This window comes from Pleurodeles waltl, chromosome 7 (assembly GCF_031143425.1).
Source record: "Pleurodeles waltl isolate 20211129_DDA chromosome 7, aPleWal1.hap1.20221129, whole genome shotgun sequence".
Taxonomy (NCBI): domain Eukaryota; kingdom Metazoa; phylum Chordata; class Amphibia; order Caudata; family Salamandridae; genus Pleurodeles; species Pleurodeles waltl.
The window spans coordinates 377,549,701-377,576,546 of NC_090446.1; positions in this window are offsets into that span (position 1 = coordinate 377,549,701).

The following is a 26,846-nucleotide window of genomic DNA, read 5'->3' on the forward strand; positions in this document are numbered from 1 at the left end:
GGCATCTCACAAGGCTCCTCGCTCAGCGCGACTCTCTTCAATGTCTACATGAGCCCCCTCGCCGACATCGTACGCAAACACAACATCAACATCACCTCCTACGCCGACGACACTCAGCTGATACTTTCCCTCACCAAGGACCCCACCAGCGCCAAGAACAACCTGCAAGATGGAATGAAAGACGTCACAGAATGGATGAAACTCAGCCGTCTGAAACTGAACTGAGACAAAACGGAAGTCCTCATCCTCGGAAATATCCCGTCCGCCTGGGACGACTCCTGGTGGCCCACGGCCCCTGACACTGCACCAACCCCCTCAGACCACGCTCGCAACCTCGGATTCATCCTGGACCTACTCCTCACCATGACCAAACAAGTCAACGCCGTATCATCTTCCTGCTTCCTCACTCTCCGCATGCTCTGAAAGATCTTCCGCTGGATCCCCGCCGACACCAGAAAAACTGTGACCCACGCCCTCGTCACAAGCCACCTGGACTACGGAAACACCCTATACGCAGGAACCACCGCCAAACACCAGAAACGTCTTCAGCGAATACAAAACGCCTCCGCCCGCCTCGTCCTCGACATACCCCGCAACAGCCACATCTCCGCCCACCTGAGACACCTGCACTGGCTTCCCGTCAACAAAAGGATCACCTTCGGACTCCTCCCCCACGCACACAAAGCCCTCCACAACAAGTGACCCGAATACCTCAACCGTCGCCTCAGTTTCTACACGCCCACCCGTCAACTTCGCTTCGCCAACCTCGCACTCGCTGCCGTCCCTCGCATCCGCCACGCCACACCACGGCAGGTGGGAAATCCTTCTCTTACCTGGCGGCCAAGACATGGAACTCCCTCCCTGCCAACATCAGGACCACCCAGGACCACACGGCATTCCGGAGGCAGCTCAAAACCTGGCTCTTCGAGCAGCAGTAACCCCCCTCCCCTAGCGCCTTCAGACCCTCACGGGTGAGTAGTGTGCTTTATAAATGTTTTGATTTGATTTGATTTGATTTGATCCTGCCAAGGACTAGGTGAGTGGATGCTTTTCTCCACTGGTTCTGGAGGGGGCAAGGTGCCCAGAGTGCTTCATCCTGCCAAGAACTGTGTTAGTGGATGCTTTTCTCCACTGGTTCTGGAGGGAGCTTTGTGCCAAGAGTACTTCATCCTGCCAAGGACTAGGTGAGTGGATGCTTTTCTCCACTGGTTCTGGAGGGGGCATGGTGCCCAGAGTGCTCCACATGCAGTGTGGCCGGTACCATTCCCTCACCTGGGTGTGTGTGCCACGAGATTGCTGAGGAACAGGTAGCATGATACGCCATGGAGGCAGAGACATACCCACCACTGCTGCGGCTTCGCCTTCCACCTGTAGATACAAACAGTGATGGAAGTCATGCCTCATGGAAGCTGGACAGGGTCCAGGAAGTCTCCTCCAGCTTTGGACGACTGACCACTGGGGATGGTAGCCATGTCAGTGGTGGTGGCACTGTCCAAGCACGTCACGGGGCTGGTGGCGGTGCTTGCGGCGGTGTCTGTGGCGGCGGTGCTGGTGGTGGTGCATGGGTCAGCACCTGCTGAGGGACACAGCAGGACGTCTCCTGCAGCCTCGGATGGCTGCCCTCTGGGGAAGATGCTGGGTACTGTCGTTGAGGCTGCAGATGTGCCGGTGGCTGTGCAGGTGGTGGTGCAGGTGGTGGTGCTGGTGGCGGTGCTGTTGGTGGTGCTGGTGGCGGGGCAGCTTGCGGTGTTCGCCGCCGTACAGGTTGGTGTTGTTGTGGACAGAAGGGGTGACACTGGCCCCTCAGTCAGTTCCACGGGGCCCTGTCCTGACCTGCTGTTCTGCTTTTGTCCATTTCCCACCTTTGAGGGTGCCGCAGGTATCTTGCCACTATCCCCTTTTGTTTTTGCAGAGCCCTTGGTGGCTGGTAGGTGCGGCTTCTCCCTCCGGGATGTGGGTACCTTCTTCTACCTGGCAGGTGGCGGAATATCCTTGCCCTCGCTACGTGGCACACTGGCAGCCCTGATGGGTGGCGCACTCGATGACCCCGCAGTTGCTGGCACCACTGTGCCTGGGGATTTGGTGGCTGAGGTGCTGGGCTGGGACCTGGAAAGCCTGGCCCTAGGGGAAGGACGGGGGGAGGTGAAGGGAAGAGGTCAATGTTTGCCAGGAAAAGTTTTTTTGATACACTGGGATGGGAAGATGGAGTGGGTTTGGGAGTGGAGGAAGAGGTAGTGGTTGTAGGAGGTGTACGATTGCTGAATTTGGGTGAAGGTGCATGGGCTGGAGGCTGCTGTGAGGTGGATGGCTGTTGGGTGGGTGTGTGCCTGCGTTTGTGTACTTTGGGAGGAGGGCTCACAGACACACTAGGAGTGGACACTGGGGATGTGTGCATGGTAGTGGGGGTGGTGTGTGCACGTGAGCGGTGTGTGGTGATGGTCGTGCGGGTGATGGAGGTAGTGGATGAAGATGTAGTGCATGCAGGTGTGAGTGGAGACGAGACAGGCAGGGAGGAGGAGGACGTGGAGGAGTGGGACAATGTGGAGACAGTGGATGTTGCTGTGTCTGCATGGGGATGGTGCTTGTGGGATGTGTGGTGCTTATGTTTGCCATGTCCACTCTTGTGTGTTGATGAGTGTGCATGCTGGTCTGATGGTGTGCTTGGGATAGGCTGAGGTACAGAGGATTGGGTCCAGGTAGTGGAAGTTGGAGGGGGGAGGCTGGACACAGGGACAATGGCTGCCATCAGTGCTGAGGCCAGAGCCTGAAATGCTCTCTGTTGGGCCGCCACGCCAGAATGAATGCCCTCTAGGTATGCATTTGTTTGTTGCAAATGCCTCTAAACACCCTGGATGGCATTCAAAATGGTAGATTGCCCAACAGTGAGGGATCTCAAGAGGTCAATAGCGTCCTCACTGAGGGCAGCAGGGCTGACTGGGGCAGGGCCTGAGGTGCCTGGGGCGAAGGAGATGCCTACCCTCCTGGGTGAGTGGGCACGGGACACATGCTGAGGGGCTGCTGGGAGGGCGGTGCTTGTACGGGGGGGTGGTGGCTGTACCTGTACCTGTTGATGCAGTGGGCACAGAGGTGCCCACCACCACAAGGGAGCTCCCATCAGAGGAGGAGTCGATGTCACTGGTGTATGCTCCTGTCCCCGTCGTGGAGCTCCCCTCGCCCTCCGTCGCACTGGTGGCTTCAGACTCTGTTGCTTCACCCTCCAGGGCCAAGTGGGTTGCAGCTCCCTCCTGCTCCGGTGCCACTGCTCCTCTGCCTGATGATGCTATTGCACACAAGAACAGGGAGACAACAAAAATGGGGGGAAGACAGAAGAAAAACATGTTCAGTGCATGCAACACCAATACCGTTGGTGGACACAACACACAGGGAGCAGCCCTCAGCACTACGCCATGCACTAACAATTCGTAGCAAATTCCCCTGCTCATGGGGTACGAGGCCTAAGCCCAATTGCTGCACACCTGGAATTCACAGGAGCCTGACTAGGTGCAGATGGCTATTACCAATAGTGTGGTTGGGATGCCACAGAGCCTGCCTCACAAGAGACCTTGCCTACCAAGTTCGCCCTGGCCTAGGGGAACCCACTGCCCACCTCCTCCACCCAGACACCCCATAATGCGCACAGAGTCAGCTGAATGAGAGTGTACTCACCCCCTTCTGGCTGCTATGATGCCCTCAAGCGCCCATCCACCTCCGGATAGGCCACCGTCAGGATCCGGTTCATCAGGGGGGTCATGGTGCGATGGGCACCCCTTCCACATTGGGAGGCCATGCCCAGCTGGGCCTCCGCCGTCTTCTTGCTCCAGCGGCGCAGGTCCTCCCATCTTTTAGGGCAGTGGGTGCTCCATCTTGTGGTAGACCCTCAGGGTACGGACGTCCATGGCGATGGCACGCCAAATACCCTTCTTCTGGTGGGTGCTGACCTAGAGGAATGGTACAGGGGGAAAGGAAATTACTCACCCGTCCGGACCGTCATACTCATTGCCCACCAGTTCCCACTCATGCCCTGATGCACATACACTCAACATCCGCACATGCCGGCCTCAGCCCCCCCCCATGTATCTTCCATCCACACCACTCAAAACAGGCATTGCCCACGCAGCATGATCACAATGCACTCACCTGTTTGTCTGGAGGACCGTACAGTTGCGTGACCTAGGGGAGGACCCCATCCACTAGTTTCTCCAACTCCTTCAAAGTGAAGGCAGGTGTTCTTTCCGCAGACACTGTAGCCATCGTTGCTTCCAGACACAGGTCACAGCAGCACTTGCAGTGTAGGTCCTCTCCTGTTGAAGGTCAGGTATCAAGTGAGTGAACAGACAGAAAATGGCAGTTACATCCGCAGCGATGTGTACCGTCACGGCCGGCATACATCGTCATTTGCTCCTGGGACCCACAGGCCCCAATGTTAACCAATGCTGAATTGCACTGCGGTCTTTGACTGCCCACCGCAACGGTGTCCAACGCCAGCGCAGTTACCTCATTTCCCCTTGTCCCACCTTACGGGTCAGGCAGCTGCCATTTCAGATGGCCACATGGGATGGATACAAACTGCGTCACACCTATCTAGGCTGGGAATACAGACAGATACCGGGACATTGCGAATTACAAACGTTTCTGCAAATAACACATTGTGATACCTCAGTGTTGGATGACTCCCTGCTCGCTGTTCTCCTCCATAGGGCACGTCTGTTGGGGCAGGTGATGAGATGGCGGCATCCTCTGGTGTACAGAACCCTGGTGGACCTGCCGACAGTGGAAGAGGGACACATCATAATCACATACAGACTTGATTGTGAAACAATCCATGAACTGTGTGCCCAGTTGGAGCCAGACCTGATTTCAGCTATCTGCCATCCCACAGGAATCGCCCCACTAGTGCAGGTTCTGTCTGTACTCCATTTCCTGGCCAGTGGGTCTTTTCAAACAACAGTGGCCATGGCATCAGGGATGTCCCAGCCAATGTTCTCCAACGTGTTGTCCAGAGTGTTATCTGCCTTGCTAAAACACATGCGCAGCTACATCATTTTCCCTCAGGTGGAGGATTTGCCCGAAATGAAAGGTGACTTCTATTCCCTGGGACATATCCCCAACATCACTGGTGCAATTGATGGTACACATGAGGCATTTGTACCCCCCTGCAGGAATGAACAGGTGTACAGAAACTGGAAAAGCTTCCATTTGAGGAATGTGCAGATGGTGTGTTTGGCAGACCAGTACATCTCCCAAGTGAATGCCAAGTATCCTGGCTCTGTGCATGATGCTTACATTTTGAGGAATAGCAGCATCCCTTATGTGATGGGGCAACTCCAGAGGCACCGTGTGGGGCTAATAGGTGAGGCCAAGGTACCAATACAGTTGACATAGGTGTCTGGGTATGGGGTTGTCCCTAAGGGTTAGTGTGTGTCTAACAGTTGTTCCTCGACATTTGCAGGTGACTCTGGTTACCCCAACCTGTCATGGCAACTGACCCCAGTGAGGAATCCCAGGACAAGGGCAGAGGAACGCTACAATGAGGCACATGGGCGAACTAGGAGGATTATAAAACGCACCTTCGGCCTCCTGAAGGCCAGATTCCGGTGCCTCCATCTGACAGGTGGCTCCCTATACTACTCACCGAAGAAGGTGTGCCAGATAATCGTGGCCTGCTGTATGCTGCACAACCTGGCTTTGCGACGCGAAGGTGCCTTTTCTGCAGGAGGATGGGCCAGATGGTGGTCTTGTGGCAGCTGTGGAGCCTGTTGACAGTGAAGAAGAGGAGGCAGAAGAAGAGGATATCGACAACCGAAACAACATCATCATGCAATACTTCCAGTGAGACCCAGGTAAGAAGATGTAACTGCATCCCACATCTCATACTATTGCTGGAGCTAGCATAAGTCTGCCATTTTCACTCAATGTATGGACCCTGATGTGTCACTTTGACTTTCCATTTCACAGATCTGGGTCCCACTTTTTGCCCTCTGCTATGCTTATTGCTGGCCTACAGCTGTGTTACATTGGTATGTGAACAAATACATTGACACTGCTATATTCCATAGATATTGCAATCACACATTTGTGAACGCAGAGACTGACTCCAGATTGTTTTGTGATTGAAGTGTGTTTATTTCTGTGCAAATAAGTGGAGGGGGTTGTAAAATGGGCTGGGGTGATGGTGGAGGAATGTCCATGGCAGAGTCCAGTCTATTTGTTTCAGAGGTGCATTGTCCAAAGGGGCATAGGAAGGGGAGCAATGGCAGTTTAAGGTGGACAGGGTGACATAGTGGGACAGAAGGGTGACATTCAGGGGGGTCTTATTTCCTGGCGGGGGTCTTGGCAATGTTCTCTGTCTTGTTCCTGGATCTCAGGGACCATTTGCGGGTGGTTCTCCATCTGCAGGGGGTGGGGTGCTGGCGTCCTGTTGTTCCTGTGGCGGTGCCTCCTGTCCACTAGCACCGGCGGAGGTGGTGGGCTGCTCATCGTCCAGGCTAATGTCAGGGGCCCGTTGGTGTGCCACTGTGTCCCTCCTGGTGTTGAGAAGGTCTGCCAGCACCCCTGCAATGGTGACCAGGGTGTTGTTGATGGACCTCAAGTCCTCCCTGATCCCCAGGTAGTGTTCATCCTTCAGCCGCTGGGTCTCCTGTAACTTGGCCAGTACCGTGCCCATGGTCTCCTGGGAATGGTGGTAAGCTCACATGATGTTGGAGAGTGCCTTGCAGAGTGTTGGTTCCCTGGGCCTGTCCTCCCCCTGTTGTGCAGGAGTCCTCCCAGCTTCCCTGTTGTACTGTGCCTCTGTCCCCTGAACAGTATGCCCACTGCCCCCAGGTCCCTGACCGTCCTGTGTTAGTGGGTTTGCCTGGGTTCCCTGTAGTGGTAGACACACTGCTGATTGACGTGTCCTGGGGACAGAGGGATGGACCCGCTGGGTGGGTGCTGTGGTGGTGTTTCCAGTGGTGGTTTGTGACTGTGTCAGGGGAACTGACTGTCCCGAGGTCCCTGATGGGCCGGGCTGGTCACCTTGATCCAGGCGTGCAGAGCTGCTGTTGTCACTGTGGGCCTCTTCTGTGGGGGGTCTGGATATGTCTGGCACCTCCTGTCCAGTGACGTTGGGTAGGGATCCTTTTGGGGTGTAAATGCATAGTTATTGTATCTGTGTGTGCCATCTTGTGCAAAGGATGAGTGACCCTCTACTCCTATGCTTGCCTTATTGCCGTGGCCCGTGTGTGATTTTGGGGCATGAGTGAGTCTCTCTACTGGACATGCTTTGGTGATGGGTGTCCATGCATTGGTGTTACATGCAGGGCTTGATTTTGGGATGTGTGCGTTGTGTTAGTGGGGTATCTGTGGGTTGTTGGGGTGATGGGTGTGGGGGTAAGGGTGGCGGTATGTGAAGGCATGCAGGTGGCGTTGGGGGATAAAGTAGTAAGATTTGACTTACCAGAGTCCAGTCCTCCTGCTACTCCTGCGAGGCCCTCAGGATGCATGATCACCAAGACTTGCACCTCCCATGTTGTTAGTTGTGGGGGGAAAGGGGGGTCCGCCGCCAGTCCTCTGTACAGCAATCTGGTGTCTGGATACCACGGAACTTACATTCCCCCGTACTTCGTTCTACCTCTTCCTGATGTCATCCCGTGTTCTTCGATGCTGTCCCACTGCATTAACCGTGTCGACAATTCTACGCCATAGCTCCATCTTCCTTGCAATGGATGTCTGCAGCACCTGTGATCCGAATAGCTGTGGCTCTATCAAGATGTTTCCTCCACCATGGCCCTGAGTTCCTCCTCAGAGAGCCTGGGGTGTCTTTGAGGTGCCATTATGTGGTGTGGTTGATGTGTGAGGTGGTGTCTGTTGTGATGTGTGAGGGGATGTGTTGGTGTGTGTTGTTTGAGGTGCGTGGATGTTGTGTAAGTGATGGTGTTTTGTGTCTGTGGATGCTGGTATTGTTTTAGGTGGTCTCTCTCTCTGGCCTTCTTCGAAATTTTGGTTGCAAGGGTTTGTGGGTGATGTGGGTGTGTGCTTTATATTGGATTGGATGTGTGGGTGTGGTGTGTGTATGTGTATCAGGTGTGTGTATTTCAAATTGTCCAATGTGGTTGTGTTTTGTTAGTGTGGGTGTATTTTGAGCGCAGCGGTGTGTACCACCAATGGTTTACGGCAGTTGAATGACCGCTGCGTTGATTCGTGGGTCGTGATACTGTGGGCGTATTCTTGTTGGCATCACGGTGGAGGTTTTGGTATCACCAGTTTTTCACTGACCTTTGGTGTGTCGGACTTGTGTGGGTGTCTGTATTGTGGCGGATTACGAGATATGGGTCGTGATACCTGTAGCGGAATTCCGCGGCCGCAGCGGTATGTTGACGGTCTTCTGCACAGCGGAAATCGCCATTTACCGCCAGGGTTGTAATGAGGGCCTAAGTGTGTCTAAAGGGCGCCTGGCTACCACAACAACCTACCAGTCAAGGTGCACAGTCAGTCTGCAAGTCGAACCAGGCCATTTTGCTGGTGATGTGGCTAGAGGACTTGGCCGCATCAGCCATGCAGCGGACCTGCTGGAGACCAGAGAGGCAGCAAGGGGCATTGGGGATACCCCGCAGGACAGTGAGGAGGTCTCCAGTGTCAGTAGTTTGTCTGCCACTCATGCATGTGTGTTGCAGAGTAGCAGTGCCCCCCAGGGATCAGGGGACTAACCTCGAGTGAGCCATGGTAGCCTCAGTCGCAGGAGGCTGTGAGCTACTAATATGTGGTGTGACAGAGGCACATGCACTTAATGTGTCAGACTACACTTTTGTTTTTCATTATGTAGTTTAGTTGACTATTGTTTCCCCATTGTAGTCCTGAAATAAAAGTGTTAATTTGTTGAACTACACAACTGGGCAATGTGTGTCTTACATTAGTGAGTGTTGTCACGTTGCTACGTATCTGCCAAAGTAGTGGGTTGCAATGTGGTTCCGTCTGCCCTCCATTGCGATGCTTCCATCCCGAGGCTGTTGGTGTGGCAGCTCTTGCTCCTCATCCTCCGAATCTGTGTCATCAGGGGTGAGATATAGCCCACATCTGGTGGCAATGTTGTGTAGGATGGCACAAGTGGCAACGATCTTGCATGCTGTTTCTGGGGCATACTGAAGTGCTCCTCCACTTTTGTGCAGGCATCTGAATCGTGACTTCAACAAGCCGAACGTCCTCTCAATTACAGCTCTGGTCCGCCGATGTCCATTGTTGTATCGCCTCTCATTCTGATTGCCAGGTGTTAGGTATAGGGTGAGTATCCATGGTCTCAGGGCATATGCACTGTCACCTGTTTGACAAAAGAGGCAAACTTAGCAGGGCATCACAGGGTTACGCAGTAACATGTATGTAAGGCATCAGAGTGTACTCGCCCGTACCTAATAAATATCCTTCTCCAAACTCCCCACGTTCTAGGCATTTGTGTATCACACTGTGCCTGAATATGTATGCATCATGTGTACTCCCTGGATATTTAGCCACAATGTCAGTAATGGCATTATGGGCGTCACATACCACTTGGTTGTTTAGTGAGTGGGTACATTTCCTATTGTGGAACACATATTCCAGATTTGCTGGTGGGCAAATTGGTATATGTGTCCCGTCCACACACCCTATTACATGGAGGAAGTTGGCAATTCTGTAGAAGTCCAACTTGGTGCTTTTAATTTCTGCCTCATTCCTGGGAAGGTATATATATCTGGACATGTGTGCGAGTATGGCATCTAGGAAACGTCTGAAGAATCTTGAGAGGGCACTTTGGGATACCCCACCTGCCACTGCAATCACCCCCTGATAGCTACCCAGGGCCAAGAGGTGCAGTGAGCATAGCACTTGCACATGTGTGGGGATGGCGCTGCTGTGCATTGTCTGGCGTTCTAGCTGAGGTTTCAGCAGTTCAATGATCTCTAGGATAACAGCGCTGCTCAGTCTGTATTTACATAAATCTCGTCCTCAGTTTGTTGGAATAGTGTCTGCCTGGTTCGGTATATCCTCTCCTGTCTTTGCCTCCTCCTCCTCTGCTGGGCAGCCTGGACTCTCCTCCTCCATGCAATCACGTATAGTGCAGTCATTTTAAGTAACCCAGATGCCTTCTGGGTCTCCTTTTATACTTTGGTTCTGGTTACCACCTGTTCGGAATCAGTGGTAAGCTGGGTGGGCAAAACTGGCTTTTTGCAACTAGTTGGAATTTATGACTGGCTTTTGCATACGGTCTGCGACTCGCAATTTGCGACTTCGAAATTGTGAGTCGCAAAATCAGGTCGCAATTTTTGTGAGTCGGTAATGGGTTGCATCGATATTTGGTACTCAGAAATCGGATTTGTACATCCCATTTTGCATTTTGTGAGGTCGCAAATAGCGCTGTGACCCATTTGCAACTCGCAAATGTTTGCTACTTCTGGCCCTTACTGAGGAACTGCACGTTACCATCACTTCAAACTGCACCAAAGAATGAAGGTAAATAATTCTCACTAACCAGTACATTTTAAACGTAACTGTCTTTTTTTCTTACAGGCATTAAAGTATAATGCATTTCTTTCAACATACAGAAATATAATGGTTCACATGCAACAAAACTTAAAACTTGCAAGCTAACATTGAATTTTTTAAAATTTTATAAACATTAAAATTTTAAAAAAAATCACAGCATTCATAGTCCTTAAAAATGTTTATTTTTTTCTGTTCCAACAGATAAAAAGATGATGGCTTCACAGCATCAGCTGATTACATAAAGTCAAGAACAGGAAACAGATTCCTTAAATATGGTGGCTATATTTATTGTAAGGAAAGACTAACTGAGCCCAGGACTCATTGGAGATGTGTGAAATATTTCTCATCCCATTGCACAGGCAGAGCGGTTACTCTTGGTGACACTGTTCAAAGGACCACACAAAATAACCACTCTGCGTCTGCAATGGAGATCGAGGTAAGAGGAAATATTCAGCAAATGAAACTACTTGCCTCCATTTCCAATGAATCCTGTGGGTCAGTTTTGAGGGAAGTTTCCCAAAACATTCCTGTACATATAGCTAGCTCTATGCCTACCATATCAAACCTTAGAAGAATAATACAAAGACAAGCAAGTAACCCCCAACGATTTACACCACTAACTTACTCAGATATGAACATTCCCCCAGAATGGACTAACTTTTATTAATGAACCCTTCCTACTGCATGACACGAAAACCATCAAAAAAGAATCCCAATTTTTAGCACAACCCATAACCTTGTAACACTTGAGAATAGTCCCAATTGGATAATGGATTGCACATTTAAATCAACCCTCCATCTATTCACCCAAATACACACCACACACAACTGTACCTTTAGTATATGGTTTACTACCTGGCAAGAAATCCTCAACATACACTGAATTTTGAACAATGACAAAAATCTAAAACATAGAGCTAAAGTCCTAGAAAAGTGATTATTGATTTTGAAGTACGCATAATTAACACAGTTACCAAACATCACCCTGAAAGCCAAATCAAGGATGTTTTTTTCCACTTTTCTCTGGTGTTTTGACGCAAAATTAAAAAAAATCCTTAGTTGAGGATTGCATTTCAAATAGTAAACTGCAATATGAATTTAAAAAACTGACTGCGTTATGTTTTGTCCCCCCTGAATGTGTAGATGAATTCTACACTTTAATTACAGAATCACAGTTTTTTTTTTGCAAAACAAAGACAAATTGGCATCACGTATAAATTATTTTGAGGACACATGAATTAGCCATTTAAGCAGGTCGGGTCACAGGAAGAAGCCAATGTTCCCCATTGAGCATTGGAACTGTTACACAACCTGTTTGTGGGGGCGAGCAAAAAGTAAAAATGCCATTGAGGGATGGCACAACTCAAATCAATTGGAAAACATCACCCTAACCTTTATCATTTCTTGGAAATGTTGAAGAAGGGGCAAAGTTTTAAAGAAAAGACAATAGTGCAATCATTGACAGGTAATCTGAACCCACAAGTATAAAAAAATTAAAAGAAATGCCTGAACGGCTATTGACAAAAATTCAACAGTTTTCATTGAAGGTGGCTTCAGACTACCCAAAAAATCGTCATACATACTACATTATGAAAATACACTAACACCTGTTCTAACTTACTTGCCCATTTTAACATGTATTTTTCAGTTAAGTTGTTTTGTTCAAAATTATACTTACTTAGACAAAATAAATAAAATGTCTTCTACCTGAAGAAGTCTTCTCTCTTCCACTGTTGGCAGCTTACCACTTGTACCCATCACAGAGAGTCTCAACAAATGCAGTAATCTACATCCATTTTTTGTACACCATGTGCTACACGGTAGCCGTTAAAGAACTGTCTGTGTTACAATTACCAAATCCCCCCAAAAAATCACTGTTATGATTTCATCCACCATGACTCTTAACTTATCTTCTGAAAAACGTGCCACCCCTTTTTTCTCGCCATACCATAGAAGATCTTGCACACACTTTTGTCCATTCACACCCTTTTGCATTCTCCTGTTAAGTAAGTCCCTGTCACTCGTTTTCTTTTTTTCTACCATGTCACAGTAAAAAAATTATAAGAGTAGAGCCACAATTGTTTGGAGCACAAGTCTAGCACACTCCTCTCAGAAGAAAAATGGAAATGTGGGATATGATAGTCGAAAGAGTCAGTGCTGTAAGCACTACCCTGCGTACAAAGAAGGACATCAGGAAGAGGTGAAATGACCGCAGGGGCAAGATCCGCACCCTGGTCTCCAGGCATCAGCTGCAGGCTAGAAAGACTGGCCGTTGCCCTCCAGGTGCCCCATTACATCTCTTTCCCTGGGAGGAGAGGTTGTTGGCCATCCTGCATCCTGAGGGCTGGACAGGAATACCTGGGGGAGTGCAGTCTGGTAAGTCACAACACAAAAAATTGTCACCAAAATACAATGTCATACACGCTCATTCCTCACACTTACCCACTGTCTTGTTCATGTACCCCACCAATGCTCAATGCCCAGAGTATCTGAGTTGAAAAACTGTCAATCTGTATTGTTGAACCCAACAGCACAGCTACTAAGGTCCATCACATGTCATTGATCCAAATGGGGCATGTAATTCTTTCTTTCAGTATACAATAATGTCCAATGACTCATGTTATGTCTCAACAAGTAAATGTATGCCCAAACCTAAATGCAGTCTACATACAGATATGTAATACCCAACATTTGTATAATGTGTTTAGTACAGAGAGTTACCGGACTGAGACTCCCAGGAGGCACTGTTTCTCTAACTCCAAACACCAGACCAGTGTTCACTTTTACACATACCCATGTTTAGTATTTCTAAACTGAAGTTTACTCCCCTGGGAGGATACCATTTGTCAAGTGTGGGAAGTAGAGGGAGTGATCTGCCTGCTAAGGCCCGGGGGCCCTGTTTCTCTAATTCTAACCACCAGCCCAGTGTACACTTGCCCAAATACACCTTTTTGGTAACTCTCAATTGAAGTGGACTCACCTGGGAGGATAAACTTTGTATAGTGTGTGTAGTACAGGAGGTGACCAGATTGCAAATCCCAGGAGACACTGTTTCTGAAACTCCAAACACCAGCCCAGTGGTTACTTGCCTCAATACATCCATTAGTGAACTCTCAAATGACATTTACTTGCCTGGGGGTAGAACCTTTGTCAAGTGTGCGTAGTAGAGAGAGTGACCTGTCTGCAACTCCCAGGAGGCATTGGTTCAGCAAATCCAAACACCAGACCGGTGTGCACTTGTACACATACTCCTGTTTGGTAACTCTCAATTGAAGTAAACTCATCTGGGAGGATAGCATTTGCATGGTGTGTTCTAGAGATAGAGACCTAACTGCAACTCCCAGGGGGCACTGTTTCACTATCTCCAAACACCAGCCCAGTGGTCACTTGTCCACAAACTCCCATTTGGCAAATCACAAATGAACTTCACTCACCTGGGAAGATAACATTTTTCAAGTGTGGGAAGAAGAGGGGGTGACATGACTGCTAAGGCCAGGAAGACCCCATGTCTGTAAATCCACTCACCAGCCCAATCTTCTCTTGCCCAAATACCATTGTTTGGTAAACCACAAATGAAGTGTACTCACCTGGAAAGATCACATCTGTATAGTGTGTGCAGTACAGGGAGTGACATGACTACTGAGGCCAGGAGGCTCTGTTACTGTTAGTCCACTCACCAGCCCAGTCTTCTCTTGTCCAAAAATCCATTGTTTGGTAAACCACAAATTAAGTGAACTCACCTGGGGAGATCACATTTGTATAGTGTGTGTAGTACAGGGAGTGACATGACTGCCGAGGCCAGGAGCCTCTGTTAATTTTACCCCTCTCACTAGCCCAGTCTTCTCTTGTCTAAATACCACTGTTTGGTAAACCACAAATGAAGTGTACTCCCCTGGGGGGATCACATTTGCATAGTGTGTGTAGTAAAGAGAGTGACATGACTGCTGAGGCCAGGAGACGCTGTTACTGTTATTCCACTCACCAGCCTAGTCTTCTCTTGTCCAAATATCATTGTTTGGTAAACCACAAATGAAGTGTACTCACCTGGAAGGATGCTATTTGTCAAGCGTGTGAAGAAGAGGGAATAATTTAACTGCAACTCCCAGTAGGCACTGCTTCTTTGACTCCAAGTACCAGACCAGTGTTCACTTGTCCACATACCCCTGTTTGGCAAGTCTCAATTGAAGTGTACTCACCTGGGAGGTTACCATTTGCAAAATGTTGGGAAGCAGAGGGAGTGGCATGACTGCAAAGCCCAATCGGCCCTGTATCTCTATCTCCAAACACCAGCACAGTGGACATTTGTCCAAATGCCCTTGTTTGTCATCTATCAAATGAAATATACTTACCTAGGACAGTTCAAGCACAGATCATCCCCAATCCACAGACGTATCTGTCAACATAGCTTCATCTTAAATTGCTTACCCAAGATGAAATATTGGAGGACGGGAACGAGACCTTAACCACTGTGTATAACAAGTATTCATAAGGCCTCAAGATGCATTACCAGATTGGTATTGGCAGCAGATACATTCACATTGCCTTGTGCACATGATGACTCCAGTCACATATACAACAAAGTCCTGGGTCAGCCTGCATCACACTTAACTAGGCCTCTTAATGGGTAAAGCCATATCTTGTCTAGCCACTGGTTTCGCTGCACAGGTGGCAAGATGGCATTTTCAGGCCATCCCCCCTAGTGCTAATGATCTGCACGTTTCAGTAGGAGCTTGAGTGAAAATTAATTGGCATACTTCACACATGGCATGGCAATACACCCAATTCCATGGTTACTTGCCACAATTGGACTAACTGCACTTTAACTTTGTAAAAGGCCTCTGCTTTCTGTACCACTAAACCGTTGAAGGCAGATGTCACAATACAACCAGTAACAGTGTTCATTTTACATCAACAGACGGAGCTGCCACTAGGAACACAGAGGGCACAGTGCGAACTGTGACTACCCCCCTGATGAAGCCCTCAGTGACTATGGCACTCATAGATGTCTGGATGTGGAAGATGGTTTTGGCCCATCTGAGCAACCTGGTTAGACAACAACAGTGAGTCTCACTATGGCCACTACATCAACGCCCAGCCCCGTGGCCTCAACATCACAAGCATTGATTCATCCCCAGCCTGTGTCCCTAGCACAGTGTCCACCATCTTGTGCTCCCAGTCCTGGACCCTACGTTGCATTGCAACACTTCTGACAATGAGAATCTAGGATCAAATTGGATAGGGCACCCTGTGGCAAGGGCACAGGCCTGTGGGGGTAGGGTGTGTGGGAGGGATGCTGTGCAGCAGCGAGTAGAGGCCACTGGGGCTGATCATGGCAAGGACCCTACTAGACATGTCTTAGGGGTCTATCAGGAGTCCCAAAGCATGATGAGCCAAGTCTTCACTGAACTCTGGGAAATCAAGCAGCTAAAGAGGGACATGCACTGAGACATGCGGGAACAGATGGAGTCCTGCAATACCAACATGGCCTTCATGACAGGGGTGCCTAGGGACATTCACACCACCCTGAGCACGGCTTTTCTACTACATCCTACCCCTTCCTTTGGCTTATCAACACGAGGCACATACATATCAGTGCCAACCACTGGAAGGGAGGCCCTGCCAGAGGAAGAACCAGACCCAGAAATCCTTGTCTGTATAGCAGCAGAATTCAGGAGGTGCAGATGACAAGACACCCACCACTGCCAGCAAGTAACCTCTTCCTAAAAGACCTGCTTTGTGTGTGACACATTCACTCTGTTGACTGATCCTCAACCACCGACCAATTCCAATGGGAGACGTACTCTGGACTTCGGATTCCCAGTGGTATGACATGTACTATAATGATTTCATTCACCATGACTGACCCCTTCACTTTACATATTTTGTTTCTTTCTGTCCAAATTTTCTTTTCAGAATTCATATTGTAATACATTCATCCATCACAAACTCATTGTCTGCTTGCTTAATTTTCACATTTCGCTATGTAAAGAGGTAAGACCATGTAAACCATACAATGAAGACACAAGCTACTTGTGCAAGCAAGTATATGTTACAGTTACACAGTGTCCAGCTCAGGATTAAATAGATTATAAACTAACACATTAGTACAAGTGTCTGGTCAAACCAAAATGCTATTACAGTGTACAGCACATAAGATAACATTATGTCTGGACAGTTAGAAACAAGTATGTGTGACTCATACTGAGTCAAAGAACACATTTCAAGGTACAGACCCCCAGACCACAGTAGGAAGGGCTTTGTCAGACATTGTCCTGTAGACTAGGCAAATATTAAAGTGGATGATGTCAGAGGCTTGGGCCTTATCACATACCACACTACATCACAGGCTCATCATATTCCAATGCCCATGCGTCGGGAGGTATGACACAAACATATGTCAGTGTTGTGGCACAGGCACTGTGGCCTGCAATGATGAAACACATCTACAGTTAGATACAGGTTATACAAAAGGAGTCTTTGGTCAATGTGAGGGAAAAATGACTTGATCAAAAACTAGGACTACCTATTTTCAGACCACATGATGACACAAATGATGCATCAGGTCCACCACAAGACACAAAACAAGGGTAATGTGCACTTCTGTACATCCAACCAAACACTGTGTCAACTGTCTTGGCACAGGTCTCATGCATCCAAACTCTGCAACCAACATTAGCTGCCCACTTCGTATGTCAGAACAGAATCAGATATCTGACAATGTCACAACTCTGAAATGCCCAAATGAAGATGCCATGGTGAAGGAACCTGTACAAAGAACAAAACAAGAAGTATAGGCTTGAAAACATACCTTTGACACAAGCCACTTAGCAAGCAAATGGAAAATAAAGTACATTGCAAGGAAACTGACACAAACAAAGCTACATCATCAAGGTGGGGATGTGTCAAAAGCTATCTTATTCAGTGGCCTTAGGCTGAATATTACAGAGTATCAGCTTCCTAGCTGTTTCTAAAACACTCAGCTCCACTCACTCTCACAACTACAGTTCTTCGTACAGTCACAGTAACTACATTACATACACTCATGAAAAGTAGCTGTTGATGAGATCTTCCCACATGTCAGCTGCTTCTTTTTCACCACTGTCATCCCCACTTTACATTTCCGGAGTCTCACCCGGTGACACTGCAGGCTCTGTCTCCTCTGGGATGTACAGGATATTCCTCCACAGGGCAATGTTGTGGAGCATGCAGCATGCCACAGTGATTTGACACACTTTCCCGGGTGAGTAGAGGATAGCTCCATCAGTCTGGTCCAGACAGCGGAATCTGGACTTCAGGAGCCCAAAAGCCCGCTCAATTGGCTATTGTGTTCTTTCATGAGCCTCAATGAAGCAGACTTCCCCTGATGTATTTGGATTCCTCAGCGGCATCAACGGCCAATGACGGTTTGGATATGCAGAGTCTCCTGTCAAGGAATGGGACATAAGTGCAACAATGAGACCCTCAGTTCATGATTGTAGCACCTGACATTGCACACACACAATCGGGACAGTCATGACTTACCAACTAGACAGGCCCTCCCTGGGTGCAGTTGTGACATCAGCTGGGGTATGACACTGTTCCGCATTATGAACGAATCATTGGCTGAACCCGGATAATGGGCACAGACATGTTAAATGTAGAGATCCGCCAAACAGACAACATGGATTTGGACGAAACTCAAACATGTGTTACACAATTGCCCCTTGAAATGTGACTATATTTTGACTGCCAAATATACTGTCAGCGGCGGTGGCTTGTGCACCACTGTTAAATGCCATCAGTGCCCTGCAACAAACTAAAATGGTGGTTGCGTAGAAGGGCCTACATTACAAGACAGAATAAGGATGTTTGAGATTAAACTAAACATGTATTGAAGGTGTTACACGGTTCATAAAACCAAATATAGCATTTCAAGCAGCCAAAAAGGCACATGTCTGACCTACTCAACTGGATATTAGGAACCCCCTGTGACAGCTGGTGGAAGTCATCAGGGCGGTAGGTGGTTGCTACTGAAGTAGACACAGCCATAGGCTAACTTTGCTGCCTGTGGCAGTCGCAGCCCAATGGCTGTGTTCACCAGCAGTGACGACTGCTTACGTGTGGGCAGTGACTGCCATGTTGTGCTGATTTACTCACTTGCCTCCTAACACTGCTGCAAGCAGACCTAAGCTGCTGTGTGACACCTCTGGGAACAATCATGTGAGTTCAGCAGGTGATAGGGCCCCTGCCTTTTTACCAGAGGAGCTGGATAGGCTTGTCAATGAGGTCTTACCCCTTCACTGAAAGCTCTATGGCTCACCAGAGGAGCAGGTAAGAAGCTCATAGGCACAGCTGATGCTGTTCGACACCATCCTTTCCCTCCTCACAGGCTACAATGTGCCCCTGTGTTCCAGTTAGACTTCTTGGGGGCCTGTTGTTGCAGTTTGTGTGGCATCAATGGGATGTACATGGTGCAGGTATTGGTGGCCAGTAACATATGTTAAATTCAGTAACATTGTGTTGTGTGAAGTTTTTAGGGTCCTGGATCCTTCTTGTGTTGGATACACATAACTAGGTAAGGAGACTTTACTGGCATCCACTGATATATTTTTCTTTACGATGTTTGTAAATCTTAGACAACATGTATGTGTGTGACAGCATGAGCTGTGTATGCATTTCGTATGAGTCATTTGAAGATATTGCAAGCAAAGTGTGTAGTACCACAGATCTTTCATCCCACAACTGTAGTCTGGAAGGCATAGCCTGACTCACTCTGCCCTTCAGGTTGCCACACACACCACATGCCAAATTGCTGATGACCACATGATGTACCGTCTTGAATGGAAGTGATGGAAATGAAGGGTCATGTAGGTTCTGTAGGCACATCCTGCAGAAACCAGAGCCTGTCAAATGTACCTCCCAGTTTGGGGCATAGTCCAGGCTGTTGTAAAGTCACAGTGGCTATGCAACTGTGGCACTGTGCCAACTCTCTGTACACAAGTAGATCCTGTCACATGGCCAATATGCTGCTCTAGTGGCAACACTTGCCCAGAATGCCTCAGCCCATTAACTAGATTAGTATTGAATACTGAGGTTAATCCATGAATTAGTCCATATGTGCATTTTGCATCATAGTAAATGTGTGTCTTTGACTCATGACTGGTCGCTTACTCCCACAGCTCTGTCGTCACCTTTACAGAAGTCATATTTGGCCTGTACAGGCTTAGTGCACTGATGAAAGTCCCACAGTAGACAGTGTGTTGATTCTTGGGAGGCCATGAAATGTGACTCAATAGCTTGGTCACAGAACAGATATTACACAATGCATATCTTTGTATGTTGGATGCTATTTCTGTGGGATAGACACATGTCGAAAGTAGTGTTCTGTGGTACAGGTAAGTACCACAGAACACACCCCAAGAAGTGGCATCAGTCTTCATTTGGTAGGCCACATGTCCACACATGCACAAGGAAGACAATTTCTGTACCCTGGATGCCATCCCCTTCATTGTCACTCAATTATAAGGGAGGAGTCTGTGCTATGGCAGTTACCTGTAGGGACTGTATGCAGTGTGTCACTCTCATAGTGTGAATGTATTGGTCCAGTCAGGCCTCAGGAGTTTACCCTTCAGAAACCACATATGTGTGTAGTATTTCATTGTGACTCACATCACAGTACATGTTTCTGGAGAATAGGCTACCTGATGACAATAGGCTTGCTTAGTCAATGTAGGTCATGATCAGGGAAGTGGGTTAGTCTGCAGATGGATACAAAAGTGTGTAGTCATGCCCCTGTACTTATTGGCTTGTGTGCTTTTCACTTTCGGTTTGTTAACAAATTTAACATTTCTAGCTTGGTTTTTCTGACATTTGTGTGACTCAAGCATTTGTGTGAAGCCTTTTAAAAGTAATCTCTTGATTTGTCTCCTGCATCCATGCAGGTCAATGCCCATCAGTAGAAGGAGATATGAAGAGCCATCGCTCGGAAGGTGTAGACCTTGGGGGTGCATGCACAGCCGGCAGAGTGCCAACTGTTTGAAGAGGTGGGAAGACCTGAGACGCTGAGCCCAGAAGATCGTGGAGGTCCAGTTAGGGCTGTCCTCCCAACATGGGTGGGGTGCACGTTGGATCATGACTCTCCTAATGTCATGCATCCTGGCGGTGGGGTACCCAGACCTTGATGGACGTTTGAGGGGAGCACAGCAGCCACAAGGAGGTGAGTACAGGGCATAATCCTGCCTGTCACATTGCCATGTTAATGTGTTAGGTTCTGACATCTCACCCTGCCGATTAGGGTTGAGCTATGTGTGACACAATAGATGAGTAACAGGTGATGTGTTGCATACTGATGTGCCTTGCCTATTGGCCCAGGGACCTAGGACACAACTGTGCCCACTCCACAACCAATTTGCTCTCCAGGGACGACACATGGCTGTGTACATTGATCAATCAAATAATGGTTGTTGTTGTGGGTGTAAATTCTACACTACAGACCCCTACTCATCAGTGTTACAGGTCAAAAAAAAAAAGATATATATTATTGTTTTCAGCCATGTGTCTGACCAAGTGAGTAAATTGGCATCTGACCTCAGAAGCCACTTGTTTTCAGTGTGTGATGAGTGCTGGTGCCTCACTATTATCTCACTAATGTATGTCATGTGAAGATGACCATCATCATGTGCACAGTGCATACATTGTTATTTGGGTCAGCTGCAAATTAGAACTTTCCCTTGACAAGTGGGAACTGCCCTTTGACATGATTTAAGTGTCATCACTGCTGCTAGCATTCCTTGTGCCTACATGTTAGCATGTATCCCTTACTCTTTTGACAAAATGTGTGCACTGCTGTTTCATGCATGGTCTACATGTTTTAAATGGATGTGTGCATGCCAACCTGTGTTTTTCATAGGACATTTTGTAATGGGGCTACATTTCATGTGGTGCCACAGACAGGAGTGTGTCACCATTGATTGGTGGCTGACACATACCCACCATAACATGTAACTTGGCATGTACAACTTAAGTAGCAATAAGGGACATGATAGGGAGGACTAGAGTTGTACTCACAATTTGCATTTCCATACCATTGATGTGGCATCATGTGGAAGGGTGCATTGCACAAATGTACTGGGAGAGGTTTGTTACCTGACAGTTGGCATGCATCATGGAGTGACTTGCAGTTATTTTGGAATTATATATGGCTGGGTACAACCATTCATCCACAGACATCTGGGTTTGCAGGGCTAGAATGGAGACAGTGATGTGGCCTACCATTAGCAAAACATGTTGAGGGCTTTCTACAAGTACTTGCACATCTCTGGGCCTCTCCAATATGCAAAGCCTAATGGTGTCTCCTGATGCAATCAAAGTATGTCATTGTGAGGGGTGTTACACATGAGTGGTTATTTCCCTGGGGCTTTCTGATTCATTGTGTTGTGGATTTTAGAGACATATCTCCCAGACATTTAGCACATTTTGTCTCCAGTGTACATTTCCACGCCAAAAGTCTAGCATATCTGAGCATTATTAGTACTACCTCCACGACTTCATTACGACAAATTGCACATGGTGAAGTGTGCTTTGTTGATATGTTTCCAGTGTGACATGAGTATTTCTTTTCCAGACTACTGTACCATTGTCAGCAAAATGGCAGGTTTTAGGAGCATCATGTCTTATTGTTCTGTTATTGTGCATGTGGCAAATAGATATCTGCATGCCCTTGTGTAGGAATTCTGGGAATGAAGTTGACATTTTCCTACAATTGTATGACAACAGGTAACTGAAGTATGGTCCATGAGGCATTGTTCAATGATTACTGTGATTGCACAATTTCAGACATGCAATTGTAGTTGTAATGATGATCCAACACATACATTGTAGGTGAGACACATTTTGCGAAGCCTTATACAGAGCATACATTGTTCTTTTGGTCATCTTCAGATTAATACTTTCCCTTGGTAAGTGGGAAATGTACATTGGCATGATTTATGTGCCATCACTGTTGCCAACATTCCTCATGCCAGCATGTTAGCGTGTGTCCATTCTCTTTTGATAAAATGTGCACACTGCTGTTTCATGCTTGGTCCACCTGTGTACATGGGATGATTTCTGTATTCCCTCACATATATGTGCATGCCATATTGTGTTTGGAATAGGACATTTGCAATGGGACTACATTTCATGTGGTGCCACAGACAGGAATGTGTCACCCTTGGTTGTTGGCTCACACATACACTCAGCTGTCCTTGCATGTCATTTGGCATGTACAACTGCAGTATTAATGAGGGATAAGACATTTATGGCTAGATTTTTTAGCCCCAGTGTGCATTTTCAGGCCACTGATGTGGCGTCATGTAGCAGAGTGCACTGCACATGTATAATGGGTACGTTTTTTTACCTGTCTGTTAGCATGCGTCATGGAATGCCTTGCAGTTATGTTGAAATCACATGTGTTTAGGCACAACCATTCCCCCTCAGACATCTGGGTTTGCAGGACCAAAATAGAGACAGTGATGTAGCTTCCCATTGGGCAACATGTTGAGGGCCTTCTACAGGTACTTACTAATCTTTCTGTCTCTCCAACATGCACAGGGCTAATGCCTTCTACTGATACAATCAGAGTATGTAATTGTAAGGGGTGCTAGACATTAGTAGTGATTTTCCTGGGGCTTGCTAATTCATAGTGTTGTGGCTTTTAGTGATATATAATAATATCACTATGCACATGGTGTCTACAGTGTACATTTCCAAGCCAAATGTGTAGTCTATCAGAGCAACATTGATACTACCTCCATGACCACCATTAGGACAAATTTCACTTAGTGAAGTGTGCATTATGGATATTTTTCCAGTGTGACATGAGTATTTACATTTCACCTTCCAGGGGTGTGTAATTTAATAAAAATATCTGCTACTCCACAGGATAGAGTTCTTCATAAATCTACTTGTCCTGTAAAAAAAATCCACTTATACCTTTGGTGTCATATAGTGCAGCAATAAATTATGGCAGCAATTCCATTATATAAGAGCCCTCAGAACAGCCTCTCTGATCATGCTGGGGCTCATACTATAGTAAGGTTTGAATTCTAACAATTCAAGCATTTTGCCACCTTTCCACAGATCTGGGTATTAAGGCTGGTGGTAGTGTTAAGCAATACTTCCAGGGTTGGAATGAGCTTTGGAGGAAACGTACTACATTGCATGTTTTAGGGGTTTTCACCAGCTCTTCTCTGATCTTTTCCCATACTGAGAAAGCTTGGAAATTTAGTCCTGACAAAGGAAAAATAAAACTTCTTCCATGGTTGGGGGAAAAACGTAGTTGGAGGGAAAGTGAACTTGTAAATGCTCAAAAGATTTTCTCATGAATAAATCTATACATACATATTTGCACGTGCTAAAATGTAGTACACAAATATTTTATAGAAGTACGATTTCCTGGCCTACTTCCGCAAATTACTGTCAATTAATGAAAGCTGTGAATCTGCTGTATTGCAAGGGCATATTCATGGGTGCACTTTTGTGACTTTATTTAAGGATTGGGCCTCTATATGGGTCTTTGGTTAACCAAGACCTTTTGTTTTTTATTAAAATTCTGTCACTCTATCTATACACTGGGTTCACTCTGAGTGACAGCATTCTGCTCTTTCACAAGGAGCATATTGGTACAAAAAGTAGTTTTATTCAGTGCCAGAGACTACTATGGCAATGTGTGCTTTCTGATAATAAAAAATGTTATTGTTTTTTGCTAATGTTTGTTATAATAGTCGGGGCCTGCCAGCTCCCAACACAATACGGTTTTATAAAAACCATGTCAAAACAAGATATGCATTGACAAAACCAAAAGGATGACGACTAATGTCATACCTACTGGCTTTGCCAATTGTTGTTTATTTTAATGTTTCCCATAATTTTGTTGAAACTGGTTGCACTGATTGTCCATTATGAATATTTTTGGGGAATAGTAGCATTTCACAGTAGTTTAACAAAACGTTTTTTCCAAAGTTGCATTTTTTGTGAACATTTAGGGCCTCATTTTGAGTTTGGCGGACGGAAAAGTCCGTCTGACAAACTCCTGACAGGGTGGCCACCACCATAGTGGTGACCACTCACCAGACCTATTAGGTGTTTCCCGCTAAGCTGACAGGAGGAAACCATGGTTTCTTGCCGTCATCCTAGTGGGAAACAGGCGGCAGCATTGTCTCTGGCTCGTAAGGGAGCCCATTGCAATGCTGACACCGCAGGGTGCACCTGCACCTTCGCAATGTTCACTGTCTGCACAGCAGACAGTTAACATTGTGATGGTGCTGGGCAGGGGACCCCTGCACTGTCCAAACCAGGTCCTTGGGCAGTGCAGGGGCCACCCTGTTGCCCCCTGCACCTGTTATCTGCCAGCTTTTTCATGGTGGTAAAACCTCCACAGAAAGGGTGGGGGAGAATGAGATCATAATCAGCAGAGCCCTGGCTATTTGCGATCTCTGCCACTGCCAGACCGTCGGGATCATGGATCCCGGTGGTGATGGTGGTGCCCTGGAGGTCTAACCTCCAGGGTCTTAATGTGGAGGTCTAACTGCCACAGCAGCAGTGGTCTGAACCGTCACCGCGAGGCTGACAGTCTTAAGTCAGTCAGCCACGTAATGAGGCTCTAAATTTGAAAGCAGAGACTCATCAATCTTGCTTTCTTCTGCAAATATTTGCATCTAACCAGAGAGCATTCTGGGAGCTTTGTACATAACCTCATATTGTTAAACTTTGCAAACATGTCTACCCATCTTTACACAGGGATCACTGTCAGCAGTGCAGTCCGAGATTACAACATTTTCTTAGAGCGCTCATCCTAATAATAAAGGCTCTGCAGTAATGAACCATAAATACAGTTTCAAACTATGTTAACATATGTACACAAATATTACCTCAACTGCAGGCAATTCCCTTTTGTGATCTCTAATGCAGTGCTGTAAACTTATACTTAAAGGGTTTGTGTTACAAGGGGTTGGGCCTTCCTGTTCCAGTGACAAAATAAACATCAAAACGTGTTGTCCTTAACCCCAAATGATATGTCCTGGGAATTAGGCTATAGGAATTCCACACCCCTGCCTTCTCATGGTTACTGCACTGTTGTCAGCAACATGGCATGTTCTGGGAGCATCATGTTTTACTGTTGTGGTATTATGTATGTGACAAATAAATGTCTGCCTGACCTTGTGTGGGTTCTGTGGGAATGGAGGTGGTATTGGCCTATATTGCAAGACATCAGGTAAGTGATATATGCTCCATGAGGCACAGCATTGAAGGTGATGTGTTCTCCTACTTCTTCAATGGGCACTGTGATTGCACAACTTCAGCCATGCAATTGTAGTTGTCTGAGATTATCATATTCCTTTTGCCAACTGTTGACAGTTCAGATGACATGCATGCATATGTATGGTACATGTTGGTGCCACTTAGGTGAGGTTTGTTGCTGGGGCCTACTTGACATCATGGTAATGTTTGCTAATCAGACCTGTTTTTCAAGTGTGATCACAGACATGTGGTGACCCTATTTCTCTTTGTAATTGCAGCATCAGCCCCAGCAACTAAAGGAGACAGGGCACAGCCAGGTAGGGAAGCATCTGGCCACTGGACTTTGGGTCAAGACACCACTGACACAGAGGGACCCAGTGGCCCAGAGGGTGAGGGAAGTGCCATGGAGGAGACCAGATCTCCATCATCATCATTTTATTCTTCCTCCAGTGGCCACTCCCTAGTGTTAGCTGTCCCATCGGGACATACTACAGTACCATCTTTGTCTGCCACCCCCAGTTCTATCGCCACCCTCCCTATTGCTACCCACCAAGTTGGACATGCTCATTCGCTCAAGAGGATGGGCACCTCCTTTACAGCAGGCACCTCCACCACAGCCTCTGTTACCCCTGTTGCCCTGAGTGAGGAGACTACTGACCTCCTGAAGAGTATCTCTGTGGGTCAGACCACCATTGTGAATGCCATCCAGGGATTGGCCTGCCAGCTAAAGCAGACTAATGCTTTCCTGGAAGGCATTCATGGTGCCATGCCTGGCCTACAGAGATCTTTTCAGGCTTTGGCCTCCTCACTGAAGGCAGCCAGTCACCCCCACATTCGGTCCCTCCTACACCTCCTCTTCCCAATCCAAATCCCCCATTCCCCTACCTATCCCAAGCATGCAGACAGATCCATATGCACCCACATCAACACTCACAAGCAGCACACACACACCACAAGACACACTGGCATACAAGCACTCAACAAACACCCCCACACACTACATCAGCCACTACTTGACCAGACACCCTCATCACCCCCATTGGCCAACACACCACATCAATCATACCCACAGGCACAACCACAACAGTCAGTGACAC